Genomic DNA, 27,182 nt, shown 5'->3' with positions numbered 1-27,182 from the left:
ATTCATAGGAAGATCATTTCGTTAGGTATTTTTTTCATAAGACACGAAAATCATCAGTCATTTCATCTCTATATGACTAATCATTCAGTATTTCCTATCATCACTTTCATTTTTGCAATAAAGTTCTCAGCTTCAATGCAACATTCATTCTACCAAGAAATCCTTTGAGAATATTTCTCATGATTCTCATCTGCTGCATGAAGTGAGAAAGAGCCCACGCCAGAAGCAGAGGCTTCCAAATTATGACCCACGTGCCACACCCGACCCACCAGAGGGTAATTACCCTGCCCACACTTACTTGGAATATTTTCTTTTCCCAACAACGCCGACGGAAAGCTGACACGTGCGGTTCCTGTCTGTCCTGCTCCGTCATTTCCTTTGCTCTTGAACACAGCTTCGAGATTTGTTAATGACTGAAATTTCTAATTGCCAGAATTGTGTAGAAAGGAGCAGGCTGGATTCATTTTTGTTCTGCCTTAACTAATGGATCATGTTCAATTTTAATTTCTTTGCTGTGTTTTGCTGAAGTTCAATTCTTGGGGCGCGTTTCTTTTCCTCATTGTGCACTAAATCCATCAAAACCGAACTTCAGGTCAACAACAGTAAGATTTCAGTAAATGAAGTAAAATCACTAAAAAATGAAGAGCTTGATTTTTTCTCACCTAACAATGCTGCTTTAAAGTAGTCTTTTTCGTAGTCAAAGCTGGTTATAAAAACGATTATGTAAAACTTTTGAATTCGCTTAAATTTTGTTCATTCATTCACAAACTTCTTTCTTCCTTTGGTCCGCGAAACAGTGTAGCGCAATACGTGGTGCGGCCCTCGTTCTGAGTAGAGTACGGAAGGTACAATACCTGTACCACTAAGAAAAGTCTCCAACCTTTATGGAGAAAATGATCACATTTTACTCACTCAGTTTAGCGTCTCGCTCCTCGAGTGTGACCCGTAACAACTTATGTCAGAATTCCGATGTATTTTGCAAGCTTCAGAGGATTGGATTTAAGAGATTTTATTAATATTATTATTCAGAAGACGAAGCCTACTCATATGGAACAAGCCCACAGGGGCCACTGACTTAAAATTCAAGCGCCCAAAGAATGTGGTGTTCATTTGAAAGAGGTAACAGAAGGTAATAGGAAATACAAAAAGATGAGATCAGTTATTAGAAAAGAAAAATAGATTAACAAATTAATAAACGAACAGATAAAAAAAGTAAGTAAATAATTCAAATACAAAGAGAATTGCCTTAGGGTAGTGGTACATTGCATCTTCGCCTGAACTGTTGACGTTCCGATTGCACAGCATCCCTATAGGGAGGCTGTTACACAGTCCCACAGTGTGAGGAACAATTGTTATTCAGTGATTGATAATAGAGACTATATATTTGGCATTCATGGTTGGTACCTACCCAAGTATGCAGCAGAATGATCAAACAGGAAGGGAAGGAAATGCCAATGCGACTGACTAGTGACGCCCAGTGAAATACAACGGATAGAAGGCAAGATAGGGGACGAGCATCGTGGTATGATTCAGGAAGGATCACTCGGAACGGGTATGATACGAAGTTCCTCGAAGTAACATTACTGTAGAAAACGCAAATACCTCAAAGAAATGCATGAGTGAAAAATATGTCAGCCAGGAGGGTGAGTAAAAGACATTCATATTCTTCTGATGCAAATTTAAGGTTATGAGAGACCCTGGGGAAACACAGCGCCTTAATAAGTTTGTAGCAACCACGGACTTGCTTCAGTTTAGTTACTGGGTTAACAAGTGCGTTGAAAAAATACAAGGGAATTCCTTAGAGAAACATGAATATGGTGACATACCAAAATATTCCGAGAATCTCTCTCTCTCTCTCTCTCTTTGTGTGCATAGCATCGATAACTTTTTCGTCGTCTTGCGGCTCGAAATTCCTTCTGCATATTAGCGCAAACATTCCAAGTGTCGTCCAAAATATTCGTTTGAAGTATTTTTGGAAGTAATAAATAAGTTTTTACAACTTAATCGGGGAAAGTGATGGCTGGCACACCATCTGGTGAGTTACGCAATGTCTGCTCATCTACGAACCTTGACAAAAACAAAATCGCAGAGAGAGAGAGAGAGAGAGAGAGAGAGAGAGAGAGAGAGAGAGAGAGAGACTTCAGCTTTACACTTACTCGTCATGTTCATTTAACTTTCAGCATTACTGGAATCTTGCGTTTTTTTTTTCCCCTATTGTTTTTCCCGTCTCAAAACATCTTTCCTAAGAAGCTATGACGTATCCTTTTATGACGTCGTTTGACGTCGTGGTCCTTTCCAGCCATGCGTCTTATTTTCGTATCAGTGATCCGGTTCTATACCAGTTTTAAAATGTCTCTTCTTGTGTTCGTTTTCAGCTTCGTGTTATAAAACTTTGGGTAAAGGTTACGGAGCGCGCGCGCACACACACACACACACACACACACACACATAATACACAATAATAACACACACATATATATAGTATATATATATATATATATATACTTATGTATATTTTATATATATATATATGTATATGTGTGTATTTACATATACCGTATATATACATGTACTGTATTTATAAATTTATATATAATGTATATGTATTCATCATTTCATATCTAGAAATTCAGCTAAGTAGATTAATTCCATTCAGTCATTACGATGAGTTCTGAAGATGGTTATATTTCCTAGAAATATTCTTGACTAATCCTTTACTTGATGACTAACGGGAAAAGAAGCTGGTTAGCACACGAACTGAGTGAGTGATTCAAAGAGCAGAATATTATGCAACCGAGTTCATTGGTATATTTAGACCCTCTGTCATATATGAACATATTGACTACTTATTCTCTAAGAGACTGGTCGAACAATAATAATAATAATAATAATATGCCAGTGGAAATTGTACCCATAGTCATAGGAACATTAGGCACGATCCCAAGTTCCCCGAGAAGGAATCTGGAAAAACTAGATGCCGAAGTAGCTCAGGATTCATGCAGAAAAGTGTGCTACTAGAAACAGCGCACATAGTGAGAAAAGTGATGGACTCCTAAGGAGGCAGGATGAAACCCGGAACCCCATACTATAAAAACCACCCAGTCGAGTAGGATGATTGTGATAGACAAAAAAATTAATAATAATAATAATAATAATAATAATAATAATTGAGGAAACTAGTAATATTCAATTCGGCTTTTCATAATCTTTTTCCTTTAATTCAGGACGGGCAATGACATCTAAAACCATATGTTTGCTTATTTTCTACTTAAGATATGACAGCCACAACAAAAAGAGGTCGATTTGACACAGCGTACCTGGTTCATCTGACATACTATTTCTGTTTTCGTTGTTATTCCTTGAGCTCTGTAGTTCATAAGAGAACAAACTCACAACAACTCTTTAGTCTCATATTTACGATCAACTTCTTACTATCTCGCTTTTCTTAATATAGATAGATATTTTGGTAGTAAATAGGTAGATGAATGGACGGTGTGAAAGGCAGTTGGATGGATAGATGTGTTCTGCAGTCGTGATTTATATGAGTAACTGGTTCCGGTTGCTTATCTGACCTTTAACGCAATGGCTAGGCATTGCCGCAGAAAGTTGTGGTTAAGCCTTTCCTTATTCCATTGCAAGAGAAAAACACATGGAAACCAAATTTCGTGTGAAAAAGACGGAAAGATAGAAGAGAGGGGATGGAAAACGAGAGAGAGAGAGAGAGAGAGAGAGAGAGAGAGAGAGAGGGAGAGAGAGAGAGAGAGAGAGAGTCATTTACAAAAGAGGGAGAGGAAGACAGACATAGAAATTAGGGCAGAGAGGAGAGATAGTGGAAGGTAGGGAGGGTAAAGAAAGAGATGAAGAGGAGGAGGGGCAAATACAAATGAGAGAGAGAGAGAGAGAGAGAGAGAGAGAGAGAGAGAGAGAGAGAGAGATACAATATAGCTCTTCAATCGCAGTTTGTTTTGCTGCAGTCATTGCTCTGAATTCAACATGGCACTATAACCGTCTATTATGAGTGCCAAAACAACTTTTTTTTCAAGGTTAAGGGTAAGAATAACCATTTGGCGCTGTCCGACTGCCACGCTTCCCTCTTCCCGTCTAACTTTCCCTCCTTTTCTCTCTCTCTCCTTCTCCCAACTTCTAGGGTTGACTCGCCTAAACTCACATCGGTCTAGGGTTTGTCCTTCGGTCTGGGGTCCGTCCCTGGTCTCTCTCTGGCACCAGCTGAAGCCCGTTGTCATGGCGCCGTGCCCTGGCAGTCTGGACCCCTCTCCAGCTCTACGTCCCCCCATAATGCTTGCAAGCATCCACATAACAACACGTTCTAAAAAAGCAAATGGAATAGAGAGCTAACATTCATATTTTTATTAAAAACACGCATCAGTCTTTCCATGAAAAAAAAAAAAAAGCTCGCATTTACATCCTTTATTCAAGCAAGTGATAGTCAGTCATTCGATATTTAACGAGTAATTACATCCGTCTATCAAAGCTTGTTAAAGAATATATTACTGAGAAATACATGAAGTGTTTTTAACCTTAACTCTTTGGGGGTTTGCTAGTGAGCGAGTGAAGCAGTCACGTGACTGTGCTCGATTTTTATAAGGCAATGCCTTTGGTTGCACGAGACTATTCTTAGAGAAGCAGAGTTGGCTTCCCTTGGTGTCTTTCTATATGTCGTGATTTAATCATTTCAATTTTTCATTAACATTACATAACACTTATCGTATATTTATCAAGCACTTTGTAATTACTATGCTCTTGATCATACGTATGTTGCAATTTTAGTGATTTGCTGTGTATAACATTATACACAGCAAATCACTTATATTTCAACGTGTCCTACAGAATAAGTCAATACACTTTTATTCAAAAGTGTACAAAATACCAAGATAAAAAATTCCCTGGGTCAATTTTCAGACTCAAAACAAAACTAGCGAACGTTTCTCTAGCTTGCGTTTACACGTGATCCGAGCAGAGAAAAAACGTGACGCAATTTGGCGTCTAACAAATGCTTTAGCCTCGTGTAGTTGTTTTTGGTCGTCTTCTAGAATAATGGCTGAGGATTTTAGTCGTTTTCAAGGCAAAAAAAATTACTGATGAAGTTACATTTTGTTACCTTTCCATCCTAGGTGTTCTTCACAGAACGTCCGTCGGGGAGACTAACCACTGTCCCCATGTGACTAAATGTTGGCTTCTTGGGTCTTGTTGTGAACCGTTTCCGCTCGCACGAGGTCCCAGCATTCTACTGAATGTTTGTAAACAATATTTTTTTCATCTTCGCTGAAGAAGAAAGACATCAAGTGCATTTCCAAACTTCAACAAAAAAAGTCTTTTTAATACAAGAGATAACAACGTGACTGTAGGTACTTTCACCTTTTTAGAATGATCAAATTTCACTTGTAAACACTGGAAAGTGCCAGCTTAAGTCAAGGTGACATCGGTCTAGACTTGAAGTTTCTGTTTTTTTTTTTTTTTTTTTTTTTTCGTGCCGACGGGTAAATAATGATTCTTGTTTTTGCCTGCGATGCAAGCAGTTTTGGTAAAACTTTTAATGGGTTTCATTTCTTTATCATTATTTGGATAAAATATTTTACATTCAGTTCTGAAATGTGATTGTGCGGTATAATGCTGTACAAATATCCTACCGACGTCATGGGTTTTTAAAGAAAAGTAATTTTAATATTGTTTTCAACATTGTCTGTTGCAACACATTCAATCTGACATTTGACTGTTTCTTTTATGCAATCTTTTGACGATTTTAAACTTACAGCAAAGTTCAAAAGTATTAAATATAACTTGTTTATTGACTTGATCCAAAACTTACCAAGCCAATGACTATTACATAATTCAGATGCACGGGTTCCCAAAAAACCCAGATTCTTTTCAAAAGAATCCATAATTTCCTCCTGCATTCTTCTGTGATAAGTGTACGCTCTTATCTTTTACATCCCAAGACCCTCATGGACTAATGACTGTTTTATCTGCACAATAAGTAAGAGTACGGAAATTTCATCCAGATTCGTGATTTTCATCAACACTTCACGATCTACACATTAAAAATTACTCAGACACTCACACGCATATATATATATACATATATACTGTATGTATATATATATATATATATATATATATATATATATATATATATATATATATGCGTGGGCAATATATCTGTCTGCCCATCTATTTATCTACCTACCTATCTATCTATCTGTGTGTGGGCGCGCGCGAGTGTGTCTTCGCGTGTTGCTATATGTATGCATAAATGCGTTGATGCATGAGTTTCTTGTATAGCCATACATTCTATATAGCACGTCAAACGAAAAAGAAATAGGAGATGGAACGTTACATTTTGCTGAGCTTTTCAGGGAATAAATTAGGAAATCGTAACACGTCTGCGCCACCTTGGTCCTGGGAAAAACCATTTTTGCCTCTCGGTTCGAGAAGCTGCTGCTTCTTCTTAAAACAGATGCATAAAGCTTTACTGAACGTAATGTCAATATTTTAAGAACGATAACAATTGATGACACGTTCTTGGGACCTTAAGTTTTCCATCTGTGTAAATTTGTACGCTTGGATCATTAAATGACCCATGCAATAATTTTCAGTGCAGTTTTCACGGCTTTGCATGAGGGTTATCAACCTCAGTACCTCGCCACTTCAGTAGGAACAGAGATCCTGCCTTCTTTCTCTTAACTCCAGCGATCTACAGCAAATTCACCTTTTCTTAGGCTCGTTTATAAATTCCACTTCATTAATCGCTTTCTAGATATGCCTGAGCTATATTGTCTTTCCCCATTCTCTCTCTCTCTCTATTTCTCCCAGTCGCCCTTGCTGAGAGAGAGGAAGAGGAAGAGGAGGGAGGAGGATCAGGACAAACTCATTATTATTCCTGAGTATATCCAGATGAAGCAAGAGGCGCGCAAAATGTTCATTAAGATCAGCTTGATAATTCGCCACGCAGCTGCGGCCGTTACTCCGGTCGCCCGAGACGATACTAAGAGGTGCTCGTGCACTGTTGCCGAGGAACGAAGAAAAATGACGAAAGGTATTATCTTTCGGAAGAGGATGAAGACTTTACATCAAGATGAATAAATCAGGGGCATATGACCTAAGTTTAAATTTCCTTCAATCTTGGAATGATGATCTTGCTTGATTCGCTCTTAGATGGCGACGCTTAGAAAGTTGCAATAGCCGTTAGGATAGAAATATGGGAGGCAGCGGGTCAAAATAAGGACAGAAAAGTCATCTAGGCGGTTCAGGCGGAACTTGCTCTTCAGAATTCATGACAGCGCACCAGAATAGATATAATCAGAGCCAAGAACTCATGCCAGGTACCCAGACAAGCTACTCCTGACCAAGTTACCAAAATCTGTACTGACCAGAGGGCGAAGTCGATCTCTTAGGGTCAGATTGACGCGTAGATTTGGCATATACGTTTTGGCAGTTCTTATCGGCAACAAGGACTATTTATAGGAAAACCTCCCAAGATTCAATGGAGGGAGCATGACAAGAGCGAATGAAGTTCCCGGTATGAAAATGTCATTCACGTGATGGTGACAAATGGTTCACCATACGCGTCCATCAGAGTGCTCTTAACTCTACTTTCTATATTTATCAGATGCTACTGACCTCCTGTCATGGCATGACGTCTATGCCATTGCAAGAGATAGATGGGGCAATTGAGATTTTGTAGTTGCATATGGACAGAGTACCCTAGTGCAGGCAAGTTCCACAACATCAGCCTCGTCATGCACCTCTGTTACTATGGACGGTGAGAGAATGAAATGAGTAGAATCTTATAAGTATGTGGGAATAAATATTTACTTATGATGCTGAGCGAGTGAGTCACATTGTACGGGAAGAAAGGAAGGCAGGAAGATGTGTGCATAAGACTTGGGGGAAAGTTAGTGTCTATGGAAGAGAATGTTAGAATTTATGAGGGGACTTGAACTAACTGGAGATACTTAGAAGGGGCTTAAAAGGGATAGCAGGATAGCATTGGTGACAGGACGGATCAGGGTGTTTTGAGATGGTTCGTTCATGTGGAAAGAATTGTAGATGATAGGCTGGTGAAAAGAACCGAAGATTCTGAGGTGCTGGTACGAAGGAGAAGAGGAAGACCTAGAAAGAACTGGAAGACTGGGGATGAAGAAGTATTAAACTGAGCGTCTCAACATCAAGGGCTCGAGAGAGTGCGAGAAAGACAAAGGTGAATGGTTCAGTGTTTGTAGGAGGTTCATTTATTTTCTAACACTGATGTACAATTACATAAAACTGTAGCATCTGATTTGTGAACAAAAGAATGTGAATGAAGAACGTTATTAAGTAAGTCTATGCTAAACGTATTGGCAGGTTTGTAGTTAGGCCTACTAACCGCCCCTCCGGGTGTCATTTGCTTCTTTTGATGTTCTAGGACATTTAAACACGAATACTCTACACACTACTGATATATCGTTAATACCAGACAATATTCCAAAGGTTGTGTCTATATCATTAGCGTTCAGAATTATACAGTTTTCTTGTAAACTTCATAATAAATAATGGATATGTTAACGTTTCTGGGCTGTCTGCTATTTGGATGCTTGCTCAACAAATCAGTTACCTTTTCCGAGTTGTTCAGTACGAATGTGTGAGCTCATATGCTGAATAATAATTTTAGTAGCAGTGGTGGTAGCAGTAGACTCAAGTGTATATTTTTCAGGACCTGTACCCATTGTTTATAACGTTAAGGTGGTTACTGCATAAACCCAATCAACGAACAAATACAGTAATCATGAATTGAAAGACTTAGTCTCAAGAATAAAGAAATAAAAAGTAAGCTTCAGATCAGATTTCTTGGCAGCGTTAACTAGCAGACAACTTCGCTCCGGCGCCAGATGATTTTGCTTAATCTCTCTCTCTCTCTCTGTGCTCGAGCCTCATTGTGACCCGACAGAGCTCAAATTCCAATTGGTTCGGTGCGCATAGCTCTTGCAAACCTTTTTTAGCAAATGCTCAATTAAACCTTTTCATACTATTGATAACTGTAACACTAGGTCGATTAAGAGAGAGAGAGAGAGAGAGAGAGAGAGAGAGAGAGAGAGAGAGAGAGAGAGAGATTCTGGATTTTTTTTCAAGCTGCTAACAGTAATTCTTCAGTTTTATTCTCAGAACTTTTACCGAGTCATGCACTCTGACTTTTGCAGCACTACGATTGTCCGTCATCAAAGTTAGGTCTTTCCCATGTACTGGAGAACGTTACTGTAAATATTTCAGAACAAAGGTATTACGCTGTGTAAACTGTGTAAAATTAGACGCGTAAGTAAGATCAATAACAAAATCGTAAGGATTTAAAAAAAAATCTCAATAAAGTGTCGTAAAATAGGGTAGCAATTCTATGGCTAAAAGTTTCCTAACAACTAAGAACTAAGTCAGATCTACCTCTTTACTATTTGGATAAAAAAAAGGAAAGAAAAAACGCTTAAGGGTATCTATCTTAACAAATCCGTCATCATAAAGTGAGTACTGATATTTTCGCAAAGAACAACGCCCTGTAAACAAACCAAGCTAGATTAACAGACTTCGAGTTGGGGCCAAGGTAGCTAAAGAGCTGAACAAAGAAAGAAATTAACACAAAACAAGTACTGGTCCCCATTTGCATTTAAACAGCAGAGATTATATGAAAAATGATTTTCAAAAGTGGTTGTTTCTCTATCTATTTCTTTTGTAACAACAAAACAGCTATTATGTGTCGTCTTCATAGCGTTAAAAGTAAGAGAACAGTTAAAAGGCACGTTTTAAACGCTGCTTTCTGCTAAAAAAAAAAAGTTCAGACAAGGAAGAAATGTGCTTTTTAATACATAACGTAACGTCAGCTTTCAGGAGAGGAATGCAGTATATCCTCTGCAATAACAAAAGGGGGATATAGTTCACTGTCATTTGCATTATGTTACCTCTCTCTCTCTCTCTCTCTCTCTCTCTCTCTCTCTCTCTTCAGATAATCTCAAATGTTTGTTTAGTCTCTCTCTCCTTACGACACCGGAGTCCATTCAGAGTACACAGTTGGCTAAGCATTTTGCCATTACATGGTCTGCGCTTACGTTCTGTTACCTAACTCTTGCATCTCTCTTCCGTTTTCTAAGGCCGTCACTGCTTCCTTTTTTTAAGAACATTCTACAAACGTATCCAAATCCCCTTGAGTATGGGATCTTTGCTATTCTCGTAGTTAGCCAAGGCAGGATATTAACAGGTAAGAAGAAATGGAAAGAAGGTAAGCTTGTTTTTCGGTTTAAAATCGCTCTGGCAGACTGAAGATGTTATAGACCAAATTAATAATAATAATAATAATAATAATAATAATAATAATAATAATAATAATAATAATAATAATAATAATAATAATAAAAGAGAATTCTGAAACAAGAACAAACTTAGTGAAGAAACTTTGGCTTTAGAATGCTCAAAAAATAACTCGACAGATTTTTCCCCCCCTTCAAGTTGAAAGGATAATTTATGTTACGTTTACCTCAATCTGTTTAAAGGTTACTCTGCTTGAACGCATCGAAGAAGCATTTTACCTTGACAAAGAGAGGAGAAATTAGTTAAACAAAACCAAAACAGACCAACCGAAGCCAACCATTCTTCGCAAGGACGACGGGTGACTCGTGAGCTTTTCTTTACACTTTCCTCGATTCCTCGATCCTCGCTCATTTCTGTGCTGTTTCTCACTCCTAACGTACAGTAGAGCGTCATTGGCGCCAAAGTAAAAATTAGAAATTAGGACTTTAGATATTACCTTCTACATAATATCCTCGGTGTATCGAAATAAGTTATTATTATCATCTTTGGCCTGCTTATCTTTATCGTTTCTCGCGTTAACACCTCATATGAAATAAGACCCTTTGGCCAGTATCATGCTATGCAGTATCTAAGAGAATAAAAAGTTCATAAGCAATCGATGAAAATAAGAATAAAGGGAATCAGAGTAACGTATAGATATGAGTAACATTAACGAAGAAAAAATACTGAGGTAATTTTGTACAGTACAGCCCTTTCGAAACGACACCACAGCCTCTCTTGGGCCTAATCTAAAAGTAATGACTTAATGTGAAAATGCCGAGTTACCTGAAGGAATACAAAGTTCCGTGGCATTCACTAAATAAATACTTTTTGTAATTGCATACGATTAATAGTTTCAGTGATATTATACATGTGGCTGAGCACTGACCCTGAGTTTGCTAGGTCTAGGGTTCGATGTCCGTTTGGCAGATCCTCAGTCGTCCCAGATACAGATGACTAACTCCGACCCTTTGTGCCATTCGATGAAATGGACGTGAATGACTTTGGCTGTAAAATACAAATAAATGAATAAATTAAAATAAGGCACTTTTTCGTGCTGTTAATGTAAATTATCCTCCTAGATTTTTTTTTCCTTTTAGTTTTAGACAATAAATAACAACAGTTGGTGTTTACTGAAGGTCCCGTTTTGTTTTTCATCTGCTCCCTCTGATACCTTCCTACACAGTTTTCCAAATTCTTTAAGCGTGTCTCGTTCCATTCTTAACACCTCGTTCGCGAGTAAATCCTTCAAGCCAGTCCTGGGAGCATGGTCTAAGAAACACCAGGCCTGGGAGAGTCTACAAAGGCGACTCAGAGACCTTCTTAAACCCCTTGACAAAAATGGTGTAAACAAAACTTGAGAGTAAGGTATCAAATATACGTTTTGCTCATTTCAGAAAAATTTAAAAGTAATAATACATAAATAATTTTCCTATGACTCAGATCAGTTACCTACCAATCTTTTTAAAGTTATTTTTTGTTCTGTTATAGGAAAGCAATTAATTACTTGTTGATTTCTCATCTTCCTTATTTTCTTTGATCATTTTTGCGTCCATGAGTTTGCAGTGAAATCTACATTTTTTCTTGAAAATTTATTATTATTATTATTATTATTATTATTATTATTATTATTACTATTATTATTATTATTATTATTATTATTATTATTGAAGAAAAAAATAAAACAAATAGACATAAATCATCAAACTTACAAACTGGACGTAAGCAACAATACACTTATTATCAGTCACTGAAAAAGTTGAAAAATGTAATGACTTAGTTATGCTCGTGACAAAACATAGGAATCAGATAAGACGTGTCAATTACTAGTGTTTTGGTATTCCTGGCAAGGTAATCCAAGCACAGCCTTGAATAAGAAAACACAGTCAGGGCCTGCTTGGCAAAAACATAGCATTTCTTCACGGTTAAGGCTGCAGGAGCAGGAAAGCAAGCAAATTTTCTCGAGTCACGTGTCGCGTCCTATCTCTCTCTCTCTCTCTCTCTCTCTATATATATATATATATATATATATATATATATATATATATATATATATATATATATATATATATATATATATATATATATATATATATATATATATATATATATATATATATATTATATATATATATATATATATAGATAGATAGATAGATAGATAGATAGATAGACAGATAGACAAATAGATAGATAGATATATTGTTGAACCTGTATAAAAAAGAACTAAGGTAAATATGCTCTCTCTCTCTCCTTAGTTTTGTTGTACTAATGGTCTTAGCCAAACCTTCGCAAAACCTGTATCAATTTAAATCTTTCAGAAAAATAAAAAAAAAGTGACTTGCAGATTTTGACGCATTAAACTTGAATGTTTAGTATCTGTGTGTTTTGGTTGAATGCTTATTTAGTCAATTAAAGATCTGAGAATCACTTCTGGAAAAACCTTACAAGCAAAAGGAAAAGAAACACATCTTTGGCCCTTTTAAAACATTTGCAGAAGATTTCTGGATCAAATCATCATATTGTTCGTGGTCTTTTATTTCTTCTTAATTCCAAGATCAGCGCCATGAATTATTCTCATGAGTCCATCCACTTCTAGTCTCTTTTCATGCCCAAAATACCCAGGCCAGTTGGAAAATCTGTATTTAGTCAACTATTACATGCTAACATCTTCCTTTTTATCGGACATCTTTGTGCACTGCAACCCTTTATTTTTTAATAAAGAAAGCAAATCGAAAGATAAAAAATTATTTGCAAGCCCTTTGGCTCTGTCAATAACATAATTTGGCGCTTGGTTTTGCAAAAGGTAGACTTTATATATATACTAATTGGCCAACCCAGCGCTGCCCAGGATAACTCTGAATCACAACCGATAAACTTTCTCTCTCTCACTTTTTCCCTCTTTCTCCTCCCTAACACCCCCTCTACTCTCTCTCTCTTTCTCACTTTTTCCCCTCTTTCTCCTCTCTCTCACTTCCTCTCCCTCTTTCTCCTCTCTCTCACTTCCTCTCCCTCTCAATCTTTCTTTTTATCACTCTCTCCCTGTCTCTTTCCCTCTTTCTTCTCCCTAACACCCCCTCTACTCTCTCTCCCTCTGTCTCTGTCTCTGTCTCTCTCTCCCTGCCCAAACCCCACCCCCTTTGGTGCCACTGATGTCTTACCCCCCACAGTATTCTTCTCCAAATAGTAAGCTGAAATTAGGTATGATAAATTCGGAAAGTTACTAAGTCTACGGGCATAACCAGCCCCGTTTCAGGGAAGCCCTTCCCACCCCCAACCCCCTTTGGTGCTAGTGATGTCTTACGCCCACAGTGCTGATTTCTAGACAGTAAGTCATATGTATAAAAAGTTTGGTTGAAATTGCTCAATGCGTTTCTGAGTTATGCTGGCATACACACACATCTATATATATATATATATATATATATATATATATATATATATATATATATATATGCAGTGTATATATATATATATATATATATATATATGCATAAATATGCAGTGTGTATATATATATATGTGTGTGTGTATGAATGTATCCTTATCGCTTTCGCACACGCACACACACACACACACACACACACACACACACACACATATATATATATATATATATATATATATATATATATATATATATATATACATTATATATATACACACATGTGCGTGTGTGTATGTATGTGTGTGTGTGTCCTGTCATCGCTTTCATGGATTCTTACTGGCTCGTAAGATAAAGTTGTGACGTCAGAGCAAGACAGTCAAATGCTCTACTTCTGAAGTTCTTCCATGTTTCCCGATGTCGGTATAGATTGACTCTTTCCCGAAAATTCGGACAACACTTTGAAGCTGGGGACCAGAGGCCATTAAATAGCCGAGATGAGATGATCTGCAACGTGTCCAGTAAGCTCCTGATGAATTATGAGGAAATGACTACAGTATTCATTACCCAAGGATTTCCCTTTAGCAGGCTTAGGCCTAGTCCTGCCAGGACTCCCCCATTTGAAAATATTTTCGAATTTTCTGCAAACAGCGGAGTCAAACAGGTAGGGGCATTTAATTTTTGTGGAATTTTTGGGGCCCGATGCAGAGCAATGAGTAAAATCGGAGTATGACTAAGAATAATTAATCCGATAGTCAGTTTAGATAATTTACTGCAGCTCGCCTCCTCTGGTAGTTCGTATACTTCCACCTGTTTTTCTTGCTGATACTTAGTTTTTATGTCATTATTGCCCTATATATCTGTAGTAACTCAAAATGATGATTTATATATTATTCGTTATTTTTGTATATGAGCTCGTGTCTTACATATTTAAAGTGCTTTTTTAGGAATTCAAAGTTTATTTGAGTACATTCGAATAAGATGGAATTAAGCCAATCAGCAGCAGTGCCGGATTTGGCGGAAATTCGTTCGAGAAACGGAAGATGACGTCACACTTCGACGATGACGGAGATGACGGAAAATTTTTTCCGCCATGTATATTCACATGGCAAGAGAGGAAAATAGCACTTGTAGAATGAAATTTTTATACCAAAATGTCTAATTTGAATTTTTTAACCGTTTCTACATTTATGAACGGTTTACTGATGCTGAATTGCATTTAGAATTGGGCCATCACTCACTGACTGCCTGGAGAGAGTGGTGGAAAATTTGACGAGGCAGAAACTTTGTCGTCTATGGCCGATTTCCCAGATAACCTACCTCTATGAGGTAAGGCAATCGTACTTTCATATATTTAATCCATTCATTAATAAGCCTTTATGAAACATCATTATTAATGGAATAAACTTACGTGATGTCTCAAACTTGAACAGGTACTTTGTGGATATTGAGTTTCAAGTCGTGTAGCGCTTGTGTGAATTCTAGTGAGATATCAGTTAAACTTCTCGGTTCAATTCGGTTCTGAGAAAAGTCACTCGTTAGTGATTGACAACGACATCACATCGAGCATTTCTTTTGCTTTTTGTACGAACACAATATCAGTAATGGAATATAACATGGATGAAAATATGTGTACCGTATCTTTTGAGTGCAATTAGGCTCTATCCTAAAGCTAGTCTGTCTACGATGGGATGAGAGAGATTCGAACAAGGCCATTTGAGCTGATTTTTTCTAGCGATTGCTGCAGCCACCACGAAAAACTACAGAGAAGTAGGTCGAGAGTGAGAATACGCAGTAAGATTTCTTGAAAGGGGTCCTCTGAAAAAAACCTGAGTAAATTGAGGTTATGGTGTACATTAATTAATATGGCCTTGTTCGAATCTCATGATTCTCATGCCCTCGTAGTCAGACTATAGCTGCACTAGGTCTAATCGTAACTCGAAACGAAATATACTTCTGTCGTTGATATGGTCAAGTTGAGGAAATCTATTTATTTCTAAGTATTGCAAAATCTTATTTAGAATATAAAAATAACTGCATACCAGTTATGTACTGACTCGCCAGTCTAGGTTGAGTATTTGCATCAGTCTATTGGTGATTATTGATGGAGTAACAAATTTCTGCATGTTGCAATTATACATTATTAATAATGACCTTTATCATACATGAAAGTGAAATATAAAGTATATATAGCTTCTGAATACAGGTAGGCTCTATCCTAAAACTAATACTAGGTCTAATCTTACAAAAATTAACTTTCTTCCGTTGATATGATATACTTTAAAATAGTAAACAAGCTTTAAAAATCATGTAATTTCAGGTATAAAAAGAATCTATTGAGAGTGCACTAATCATTACTAAGTATTTGCGTGCTGACATCCTGGTTTTACTTTGAACAGATACAATATTGTCATCCATTAGTGAATAAGGTGTGTGTGTGTGTGTGTGTGTGTGTGTGTGTGTGTGTGTGTGTGTGTGTGTGTGTGTGTGTATATATATATATATATATATATATATATATATATATATATATATTTATATATATATATAAAGCACGTTAAAACGATATATATATATATATATATATATATATATATATATATATATATATATATATATAGGCTGGCTAAATCTTAGTAGTAAGTGGTACAATGAAAGTAGTACTAGTAATGGTAATTGTTATATACGTACACTATCAACAGCACTACTATCGCCACTGGTGAAACATAAGCTAATACCATTAAAACTGCCACCAGTACTATTACCAAACCTTATATAAATGGAAAATATATAACTGCTGCTGTCATTAACACTATCATGACTGCTAGTATCACTAACGCTATTATCACTGTAACTGTCATTAGTATTATCATCACTACTGCTATCACCAGTATCACCTGCACCATTACTGGTACTACTAAATACTACTGTCATTAATACAAACACATGATAAACCTGTGGACCTAGGTGTTGTGCATTTCAAAAGAAGAGTTGGGCAAAATAACCCGAGAACGTCCTGTGACGATTCACGGCAAAATTAATTGCTAATATTACTAATGACCATTCAGCAGACTATGGCATCTCGTCCCTGGGAGAAGTTTCAGGAGCTATGTTTAGAATATTTTGCTTTCCTATTGTCTATTGAAGGGTCATAGGTAACCTAACACCTAATTAACCAAAAATAGTTAAACATATATCTCACGTTTATTGCTTAAACAGCAGAGAAAGCCTGTAAATTACAAGGGCCCCGTCAAAGTAAGTACCTAGCTGTTACTTATTTTTTTTTTTAACTTAAGAGACTGTGACCGGCAATACTATGTCCACATCAAAGCTAAGCTCTGTGAAAGCAAAGGGAGAAAAGAAGGGAAGGAAGTTAAGGAACAGTACTTCTCAGGTGATGACTCGTTAGCCTCTTGAAAAGCTGCAAACTGAATGACTCGGGGAAAACCTGACGGGGGCAGAGTTTCCAATTTGATGTGAGGGGGATGAACAAGTTATCAAATTGGTTTATTGCGGAATTCACCATTTCCTTTTTATATGTATATATATTATACTGTATATGTATATGTGTATATATATATATATATATATATATATATATATATATATATATATATATATATTGACCAACCCGGCGCTGCCCGGAAAAACTCTGAAGGACTCCAAAATATTTTTCTGCACCTCCTTGTGCTGACTGTCCCCTTTATCCTGATATTACTGTTCTAACTGTCCCTTTTATCCAAATATTGCTGTTCTGACTGTCCCATTTACCCAGATATTATGGCAGTGACTGTCTCATTTATCCACGTATTACTGAAGCGAATGCCCCATTTAACCAGTCATTACTGTGGTGACTATACCATTTATCCGTGCATTACTGTGCTGCCTGACCTTTTTATCCAGGTGTTACTGTGCTGACTGTCCCTTTTATCCAGGTATTACTGTGGTGGCTGTCCATTTTATCCAGACATTACCATGGTGACTATCCCCTAGGTATTATTGTGCTGTCTGTCCCTTTTATCCAGGTATTATTGTGCTAACTGTCCTTTTTTTTCCAGGTATGACTGTGGTGACTCCATTTTATCCTGACATTACTGTGGTGACTGTCCCACTTATCCCCTTAACTGAAACACCCCCATTAAACCTAAGTACACCCCACTAAACCTAAATACACCCCCACTAAATCCAAACACACACCTCCACTAAACCAAAACACAAACCTTGATACAGAATTATTAATCAAGGAAGTAAAGCATTTTCAATAATATATTTCAATGGCATCGAGTACATGAAATGAGGTATGATAAACCCGTACAGTTTATTTACCACATAAGTTACAAAGGGGAGGGGGAAGGGAAAGGGGGTACGGGTTTGAAACCTATCCTATTATCTAAGTTGGGTCAAATGATGACCACCTGCCAAATTTTGTAGATCAATCAAGCTGTTACCAATGATAAAATCACCGTGGATGCCGATAACTAAAAAAAAAAGTTTTTTTTATAAATGCATATCCGACAATTTGCTAGCAAAGGGACGAAATGATTCTGGATGCTCATATAAGTACTGCAGCCTCTTAAATGAAATCTAATTTACTACAAATATATTCTACATATAAAATGATTAACTAGAAGTTTTTTTCTAAAGCGGGCTGGTAAAACCAGTCTTTAAAAAAATATGTATTGCCTGCGTCATTAGCAGAAACGATCACAGATATCAAAGAAGTTCTTGAAGGAAATAATGTGTTTATCATTGCTAAATCTTGAAGGAAATAATGTGTTTATCATTGCTAAGTGAATTTTAGCAAACGATGGAAGAATATTTTGTAAACCTACAGAATGCAATGGACTGTTGCTATAGCCTCCTCGCACTAACCTGGCTGAGAAGCCCCGCCCACCACTGTAATTGCATGGATTGCAGGTTCGTCAGTATTGTATCTATTTCGAATTTAATCAATAAGAAGCATACAAAATATAGCATATTATTACAAAATCTTGGTGTAATATATAAATTTCTAATCTTTCTGCATAGTTGCTGTCACTGAAACACTTGTCATTGTATAAAAAAACGAAGAAAAAAAAACGAGTGCAACTGTATGCAAAGAAAGGGGAGGCGTGCTGGTTAATGGAACAGCCATTGTTTTGGCGGGATATGGAATCTTACACTTGTCACCTCATCAGCTGATTTCATTGACGTCAACAAATTTCTGATATTTTTCATCCCATTTGAAGGTAAATACTTACATAGCTTCATATATTTACCTATTTAATTTCCTGCGTAATCTAACACAAAGTAAATGTGTCTTTTTATATTTATATTCGTAATGAGCGATCGGAGGAGGAAGATCAGGTAAGCATCACCCATATATAGGTCTATTAATAATTTTCCCCAGCTCTCCAGTTCCAATCCAGTGGGGTAAACTTTCAGAAAAGTGTTAGATATCTCCTAACAAATAAAGTGAAAAAAACTGGTCTAAAACGAGGCATTTTCTTCCATCCGTTTTATTTATTTTTTGTATTTTATTTTTATCTTTTTTTTTTTTGTTTATCCAATGGCAATATTGAGTACCAGTATAGGATTTTATCACAGAGCTGAACTAGAGTTACTAGAGTGCTTATTCCGTATGTAGTCAAACTCAGAAATCATCGCTAGAATTTAGAATACTTGGAGAAAGTTGCGGTTCACAGATCGGTTAGGCTATTTGCTATAATTCCTTGGTTATAAGTGGTTGAATCTGGCGGAGCCGATTGGTAGCCTCGTATGGGTCTAGTTCCAATACTTGTATAAACCCAAAAAGTATATCTCTTCTTTATTTACCCTTTGTTTTATGCGACTATACATTTAAGCAATTATATTATGAGGTTTGTTTATGAATTTATGCAGTCGTATTGTAAATGAAGCTGTAGGCTATAGGCCTATATGTGGTTAACTGCCTTCGTTTGCTAACATTCACTTTTAAATTATAACTTTAACGTTAAGTCATTTTAATACATTTTCTTGGCATATAGGAAAGATACAGTACATACATATGATTTTTCGGCATATATTTCCCGATTCAGTAGTATTATTACTCAATAAATACATTAAAAACTTTATAGCTTTTATATTTCCCCTTCAATTAGCTCGAAAATAGCATAAAATTTACGTAGTCCTATAGCAAATTAATTTTAGATCACCTTAAGCCAAAGAGTACTGCTCTTACGATTAAACCCAAACATAAATTCAAATACAAATTAAAGATTAGTTAATCAGTAAAAATAATTATTTGTGTTGTCGCCAAAACAATGGCTGTTCCATTAACCAGCACGCCTCCCCTTTCTTTGCATACCGTTGCACTCGTTTTTTTTTTCTTTGTTTTTATGCAATGACAAGTATTTCAGTGACAGCAACTATGCAGAAAGAATAAAAATTTATATATTACATCAAGATTTTTGTAATGATATGCTATATTTTGTATTGCTTGTTAATGATTAAATTCGAAATAGATATACTGACGAGTCCTGCAAGCTATACAGTTACAATGGTGGGCGGGGCTTCTCCGCCAGGTTAGCGCAAGGAGACTATAATACTTTTACCTCAACAGTTATCTTCTTTACTTTCCGCTAGTATCTACAAAGGTTATGAAATGTCAGAGGTATTTAATGCACAACTTGAAAAATTAACGTAAAGATTAATTAATGTTTTCAATACAAAGCAGTTGTTTAGAAGGCAATCCAGACCTTATGTATAAACTGAAAAACAAGTAAAAAATGAGCCGAAGTTTCTTCGACGCAATCGAGTTTTCCGTACAGCCGCTACAGAGAATAATCAAGGCCACCGAAAACAGATCTATCTTTCGTGGTCTTGGTATAATGCAGTATGAGCAGCGGCCCATGAAATTTTAACCACGGCCCAGTGGCGGCCTATCCTATAGCGTTGCCAGAAGCACGATTAGGACTAACTTTAACCTTAAATAAAATAAAAAACTACTGAGGCTTGAGAGCTGCGGTTTGGTATGTTCGACTATTGGAGGGTGAATAATCAACATACCAATTTGTAGCCCTCTAGCCTCAAAGGTTATTAAGATCTGAGTGCGGACAAAAAAAAAGTGCGGACGGACAGACAAAGCCGGCACAATAGTTTTCATTTACAGTAAACTAAAGCCTGTATAGCACTCAAAAGATGATAATCTTTTATTTAAACAATCATCCCACAAATAATAAAATCCCTCTTAAGATTCACGGAAATTATATTATATATATATATATATAATATTTATATATATGTATATATCTATATATATATTATCTATCTATCTATACATCTATATATATATATATATATATATATATATATATATATATATATATATATATATATATATGTACATATATATCTCTATATATATATCCATCTATCTATATATATTATCTATCTATATATCTGCCTATATATATACATATCTATATATATATATATACATATATATATATATATATATATAATATATATATATATATATATATGAATATAAATATATATATATATATATCTACATACATACCTATTATATATATATATATATATATATATATACACACTATATCTATATATAGATATATACATCTATATATATAGATATATGTATATCTATCTATATATATCTATATATATCTAAATATATATAAATAGATATATCTATATATATATATATATATATATCTATATATATATATATATCTACATCTATATATGTATATCTATATATATATATATCTACATATATCTATATCTATATGAGTATATATCTATATAGATATATACATCTATATAGATAATATATATATAGATATATATATATCTATATACATCTAAATATATATATATATATATATATATATATATATATATATATATATATATATATACACATATCTATATCTATATATATCTATATCTATATACCTGTATGTATATTCTATATATATATGTACATATATGTATATATCTACATATATGTATATCTATATCTATATATCTATATATATATCTACACACATATATATATGTATATATGTTTATATAAATATAGATATATACAGATATATATACATACAATATACATATATTTATATATATATATTATATATATATATAAAAAAAAATTTAAAGGAAAGAGAAATAATGGAGCACTCCATTGTTTCTCTCTTTCTTTCGTGATTTTGTCTTTTATACATATATATATATATATATATATATATATATATATATATATATATATATATATATATATATATATATATATATATATATATATATATGTATATATATATATGTATACATATATATTCATCACATTCCATATTTTCGTGTGGTTCAGTTATACACACACACACAAACACATACATATACATACATATATATATATATTATATATATATATATATATATATATATATATATATATATATATACACTCGTATATATACGTATGCAGTGCGAGAAGGACAGACATGCCGTTTGTACGTACTTTATTTCAATAATCGTCCCATTTTCAGGTTGTTGGTGAACTGTAATGAAGTACACATGATTGGACGACATATCTGTCATTCTCTCTCGCTGATGATGTTTAGCCCCGGTTTTGACAACTAACCTCTATCTATTAATCTATACACACACACACACACACACACACACACACACACACACACACACACACACACACACACACACACATATATATATATATATATATATATATATATATATATATATATATATATATATATATATATATATATATATATATATATATATTTATTCTGAGGTCTTTTCAAGAACTGCCATTACGATAAATGAGGAAGTCCTGAGAACTGAACGAAAAAAAAAAAAGTCTTAAAGGGGAAAAGAAACATAGGCAGTATCCAAATCTTATTCTGATGTCTTTCCAATGGAGAATTTTTGAGAATACAAAAAGAGTTTCTGAAAAATGCGTCTTTACTGCCAAAAATGAAAGAAAGAAAAATTAAGCAGTGGCCGATATTGCAGCTCTCCAGTAACGAAGCTTTCGAAAAGAAAACATACGGTATCTGGCACTCTGTTATTGTCCAAGGTGATAGTCAATTTATTCGCTTCTCCCTTCCCCCCATTCCCCCCAAAAAATCACACAAGGAGCCTGACAGTTTTCCAGGACGCGAGATAAGAAAAAAAAAAAAGACAATGAAAATTATTTCACTTTAAAGCACAATGCAGACTGCAAAGCGGTGACGAGCTTTCTTGTCCAATAAGAAGATACGATCGAAAGGCGCCTCCTTTGGAACGGGACACTTTCCGCTATTCCTTGTAATATCCTGAAGGTTGGCTGAGCAAGGACGCTGATTCCTCCGAGAATTGGAGGATCCGGACAATAACAAGACTGTGGGTGCTTTGGTATCTACCGAAGTCGTAAGCTCTACATCTCGATAAAAAAAATCTAGGTCGAGTGATGGGAAGAGGAAGAAATGCCAACGGACTGCGAGGAGACTAATGGTGTATATATAAAAGCAGAAGGGAGATGTCATGTGCTAACTGCAGAGGAATTAAACTAACAGACCACGGATTGAAAGTTTTAGAGACGATACTGGATGGGAGATGAAGAGAAATTGTAAAGGTCGGGAAACAGCAGTATGGATTCATGAGAGGAAGAGCTACAGGAAAAGAGGCCGGAGGGAAGTTGTGGAGTTTTATTGTGCATTTATAGACCTGGAGAAAGCAGGAGAAGTGACGTTTTGGTGCTTGAGGAAGAGGAAAGCCCTAGAAAGTTGGGTTGGTTAGGCTGGTCAAGATGACACATCAGAATGAACGCAAAAAGATGGTATGGGCATGTTAAAGATGGATGACGAGGAGGGAGCGAAGAAGGCTTGGGAAGAACCTGTTAGAGGAAGAAGATCGAGAGGGAGACAGAGAATCATGTGGCGAGATAAAGTGAAGGAAGATATGGAGAGAAGAGGTTTGGTGGAGGATGATGCCTTGATAGAAGGCAGTGGAGAAGGTGCACTCAAACTGAACTGACCCTCTCTCTCTCTCTCTCTCTCTCTCTCTCTCTCTCTCTCAGCCAGAATCCTTCACGTCTTCAGTTTATTACTATACTAACGCGAGGTCTTCTGAAGCCCTATGAAGCTTTGATTCGGAGCCAGATCCTTCACATATATTATAACACTAACGAGAGGTCCTGTAAAGCTCCTCGAAGCTGGACTTGAAGCATGAATCCTTTTCCTCCTCTTCCTTCTCCTACCCGTCTTCAGAGAGTACCAGAGGCATATTCGAAAACTAAAGTATACATCAATCACCAAGAGTTGTTAAGCACAGGGTCGACACAGACGAAAATTGCTATGCAAGAAACAAGGACAAGAGAAGCAGAAAGAAGGGAAGAAGATCCTCAATAAATCAAGAAGATCCTCAATAAATCAGCACTAACTTTCCTCCTGCTTATTATTTGCACCTCTTAAAGTGGTGACCCCAGAGTGGTTCCTGAGCCATTAGCAGACCACACGGCGACCTAGTCTTGGCTCCATGAACCACCCCACGCCCCTAACGGACTAAATACGGCGCTGTAACCAGCGTTCGGCGTGCTGACTCGCCGGGCATATCACCAGCGCCACATGGACCCACACGGGCGCACTCCCGCGCGATTGGACGCGAGCAACCCACCCAATTAAGAGGGCACATAGTGAGTATGGACGCAAAGTTTCCTATGCAAGTATGTGTAAATCTGTATGTGAGTGAATGGTATGTGAGCGCGCCAATTGTTTGTGTATGCAAGGGGGTGTTATGAGGGGTGGGTAGGTAGGTAGGAAGGTGGGAGAGGGTAGGGATAGGTAGGTAGGAGGGATGGGAAGGTGGGATGTAAGAGATGCAAGATTTTGTGAGTAATTGCAGTATTCCTCTTCATTTCTGAATAATCCATTTCTCTCTTTTCTATTTCTTTCTTTTCTTGCAGTCTTTTCTCATCCTTGTTTCTAACAGCACAATATGAGCTGGACTATGGCAACCTGGTGGAGACCCGCAACGGCCGGGAAAGGCGAGCGACCAGCAGTTGGGGGGCTGCTGGCCGGTCACCGACCCGCCACACCACCGACAGGACAACCCCAGAGAAGCCGCCGACACCTGGTGGACTCCGCAACAGCTGGAAGGGTGAGCGACCAGCAGTTGGGGTTGCTGGTCGGTCACCGGACCCGCCACACCACCGACAGTGACCAAGCCCAGAGGAGCGTCACGACACCTGGTGGAGACCCGAAACGGCCGGAAAGGTGAGCGATCAGCAGTTGGGGTTGCTGGCCGGGTCACCGGACCCGCCACACCACCGACAGACCAAGCATAGAGGAGCCGCACGACACCGGTGGAGACCCACAACGCCGGGAAAGGTGAGCGACCAGCAGTTGGGGGGGCGGTCTGGTCGGTCACTGACCCGCCACACCACCGACAGGACCAAGCCTAGATGAGCCGGCCACGACACCTGGTGGAGACCAAACGGCCGGAAAGGCGAGCGACCAGCAGTTGGGGCTGCTGCCGGTCACCGACCCGCCACACCACCGGTTGGTGACCAAGTCGAGAGGAGCCGCCGCCGGCACCTGGTGGAGACCCGAAACGCCGGGAAAGGAAGCGACCAGCAGTTGGGGGGCTGCTGGCCGGTCACCGGACCCGCCACACCACCGACAGGACCAAGCATAGAGGAGCCGCCGCCGACACCTGGTGGAGACCCGAAACGGCCGGGAAAGGCGAGCGACCAGCAGTTGGGGGGCTGCTGGCCGGTCACCGGACCCGCCACACCACCGACAGGGACTAAGCCAGAGGAGCCGCGACACCTGGTGGAGACCCGAACGCCGGGAAAGGCGAGCGACCAGCAGTTGGGGGCTGCTGGTCGGTCACCGACCCGCCACACCACCGACAGGACTAAGCTTTAGAGGAGCCGCCGCCGACACCTGGTGCAGACGCCGCGAACGCTGGGAAAGGCGAGCGACCAGCAGTTGGGGGCTGCTGGATCGTCACCGACCCGCCACACCACCGACAGACTAAGCCTCAGAGGAGCCGACACCTGGTGGAGACCAAACGCCGGAAAGGCGAAAGGACCAGCAGTTGGGGGGCTGTTTGGCCGGTCACCTCCGCCTACACCACTGACAGGACCAAGTCAAGAGGAGCCGACGACACCTGGTGGAGACCAAATGGCCGGGAAAGGCGAGCGATCAGCAGTTGGGGGCTGCTGGCCGGTCACCGACCCGCCACACCACCGACAGGACCAAGCTCTTCAGAGGAGCCGCGCCGACACCTGGTGGAGACCTGAACGCCGGGAAAGGCGAACATCAGCAGTTGGGGGGCTGGCCGGTCACCGACCACCGCACACCACCGTCGAGGACCAAGCACCTGGTGGAGCCGCCGACACCTGGTGGAGACCCAAACGCTGGAAAGGCTTCAGGACCAGCAGTTGGGGGCTGCTGGCCGTCACCGACCAGCAGTTAGGCCACACCACCCGACCAGGACTCCAGAGGAGCCGCCGCCGACACCTGGTGCAGACGCCAACGGCCTGGGAAAGGCGAGCCACCAGCAGTTGGGGGGGCTGCTGGCCGGTCACCGATCCACACCACCGACAGGACCAAGCCTCAGAGGAGCTGCCGCTGACACCTGGTGCAGACCCGAAACGGCTGGGAAAGGCGACGACCAGCAGTTGGGGGCTGCTGGACGGGTCACCGACCCGCCACACCACCGACAGGACCAAGTCAGAGGAGCTGCCGACACCTGGTGGAGACCAAACGGCCGGGAAAGGCGACGACCAGCAGTTGGGGGGCTGGTCGGGTCACCGGACCCGCCACACCACCGACAGGACGTGAGTAGAGGAGCCACGACACCGGTGGGAGACCCAACGCCGAAAGGCGAGCGACCAGCAGTTGGGGGCTGCTGGTCGTCACCGACCCGCCCACACCACCGACAGGACCAAGTCAGAGGAGCCGCGCCGACACCTGGTGGAGACCCGAACGGCCGGGAAAGGCGAGCGACCAGCAGTTGGGGGACTGCTGGCCGGTCACCGACCCGCCACACCACCGACAGGACTAAGTCCAGAGGAGCCGCCACGACACCTGGTGGAGACCCGAACGGCCGGAAAGGCGAGCCACCAGCAGTTGGGGGGCTGCCGGGTCACCGACCCGCCACACCACCGACAGTGACCAAGTCAGAGGAGCCGCCACGACACACCTGGTGGAGACCAAACGGCCGGGAAAGGCGAGCGACCAGCAGCAGCTACCGTCACCGGACCGCCACACCACCGACAGGACTAAGTCGAGAGGAGCCACGACACCTGGTGGAGACCAAACGGTGGGAAAGGCGAAGCGACCAGCAGTTGGGGGGGCTGTTGGTCCGGTCACCGACCCGCACACCACCGACAGGACCAGAGGAGTCGAGCCGACACCTGGTGGAGACCCGAACGGCCGGGAAAGGCGAGCGACCAGCAGTTGGGGCTGCTGGC

At 38.9% G+C, this 27,182-nt stretch overlaps 1 protein-coding gene and 1 long non-coding RNA gene across 4 annotated transcripts in view; one reads left to right on the top strand and one right to left on the bottom strand.

Annotated features, from left to right (window-relative positions):
- The window catches only part of LOC136844406 (glutaminase liver isoform, mitochondrial-like), a 90,222-nt gene extending 78,893 nt beyond the window's left edge, over positions 1–11,329 (bottom strand). Inside the window, exon 1 of the mRNA XM_067113550.1 lies at positions 11,216–11,329. The gene's annotated coding sequence lies outside the window, so the exon portion shown is untranslated. The remainder of the gene's footprint in view (positions 1–11,215) is intronic.
- A 3,622-nt stretch (positions 11,330–14,951) lies between these two features.
- LOC136844405 (uncharacterized) overlaps positions 14,952–27,182 on the top strand; it is a 70,718-nt gene continuing 58,487 nt past the window's right edge. For 2 of the 3 annotated variants that reach the window (XR_010854865.1, XR_010854867.1), the window contains exon 1: positions 18,850–18,939. This is a non-coding gene — a long non-coding RNA (uncharacterized lncRNA). Of the gene's footprint in view, positions 15,041–18,849; positions 18,940–27,182 lie in introns of those variants that run through there. The other variant, XR_010854866.1, reaches the window with a different exon arrangement.

This window comes from Macrobrachium rosenbergii, chromosome 12 (assembly GCF_040412425.1).
Source record: "Macrobrachium rosenbergii isolate ZJJX-2024 chromosome 12, ASM4041242v1, whole genome shotgun sequence".
Lineage (NCBI taxonomy): Eukaryota > Metazoa > Arthropoda > Malacostraca > Decapoda > Palaemonidae > Macrobrachium > Macrobrachium rosenbergii.
The sequence above is the reverse complement of the archived record's forward strand: the minus strand, read 5'-3'. Positions and strand labels throughout refer to the sequence as shown.